Here is a 1,677-nt window from a genome sequence, read left to right as displayed (position 1 = left end):
TGCTCACAGGATCAGCCTTGAATACACATTGTACAGTTCCAGCTCATGGAAAGCCGCCCCTGACCTTTTACAATGTCAGTTTTGACCTACGCAAAGAGGACAGGTCCACGGTCCCATCCTTCCAAATCAATTAATGTGGTTGCTTCCTCCACCCACACAGAGTGGGATTTAGAAATTTGTATTTTAATAATGTTTCAACTACCTTGTATAAGTACCTAGAAGTGCTGCATGACAAAGACTGAATATCTTGCTTCAATACCATTATTTACCAACCATATACCTATACCTTCTTTAAAATCCTGGACAAACTGCATAACACTACTGTCTGTGTTGCCAGGCTGTTTTATCAACCCCTCACAATTACATAGTCAGCAATCAATGAAGACATTTCACTTGAACAGCAATTATACTTCTTGCCATCTAATCAAGATAACTGTGATTGACATTGCTACATCTTCAGATGAAACAGATTAAGTTTTCCTCTCATTAATTTATGAAGGCAATGCCTTACGCAACATTGTATTAGAGCCTCTCCTCAGACATCACATACAGATGTGTATCTGCTCATAATACACAAATGTCTTTCCTTACAAAGAAATGGTGGTTTTATCCAGAAGATGCACACCTTGAAAACCTAATGTAAATTCATATTTTATGCAAAGTGAAATTTATGAGATTAAATTTTGAAAGCAATTCACTAGATCTACTTGGCTAATGATGCTTCAAATACAATAAAAGTGCATATAAAATGAATATCATTACTGAGCTAAATCATTTTACACAAGCTGAGGAACAATGAGCCGTAAAACATTTTACGAAAAAAGCAAGAAGTTTTTGCATTGCCATGGGAAATGAACCTTCCAGATGTCCATTGCAAACAACTGGAGCAGGCTAAGTGCTTCAGTTGTCAAAGGACTTATTCTTTTACTACCTATGTAGATGGTCAGCTGAATTAGCACCCAAGAAGAGCACACAGAAGCGAGATATGTGAAAATTAGGAAGTAATCTGAAACTTTCTTACATGACATTATCATAAACAAATGGAGTATAGTCTTTATTCATCCACCTTAAAGTGTCTGAACAATCAGTTGATAACTGCCTTGTAAAGTTTCATATCATTAGCTGGCTATAATGCAGAAACAGTATTTCATGTGGAGGTTTATAAAGATCTCTTCTGCCCTGTCCTAGTCTGGATTCTCATTAACAGCTTGACTGATGTAACAGCATGCACTTGTAAAAAGCACTTTAGATGAGGGACAGAGTACGCATGATCTTTTTATACGTTAGCTGAAGTTCGGTAAACAGAAGTGTCACATTGCATTTCTGAAGGAGAAAGAAAATATGCAAATACCACATGAAGATAAACAGGCTTAGTGATAACATGGAAAAAATAGACTTTGGAAGCCACATCTGGGCAGCACTTGATTCTGCTATCCAAAAAGAAAAATTTCCTTCCATGAGGAATGAATAGGTGTGATGCATGTAAGCTGTGGGACATCATCATTCTGCTAGTCTGTACATTACTGAAGCATCAGTTACAGAACTAAGCTCAGGGATGCCAGTGAGAGTCTACAGGAGAGAAACAAAAAAGATAAACACTCTGCAAAATACGGCCTCTGAGAACATTTTTCAGGAATTACTGTGTTATGTCTTTAAGAGAAAAGATCAATGCTGAAG

Source organism: Charadrius vociferus, unplaced genomic scaffold (assembly GCF_000708025.1).
Source record: "Charadrius vociferus isolate BGI_N301 unplaced genomic scaffold, ASM70802v2 scaffold2, whole genome shotgun sequence".
Classification (NCBI taxonomy): Eukaryota; Metazoa; Chordata; class Aves; order Charadriiformes; family Charadriidae; genus Charadrius; species Charadrius vociferus.
Note: the sequence above shows the minus strand (reverse complement) of the source record.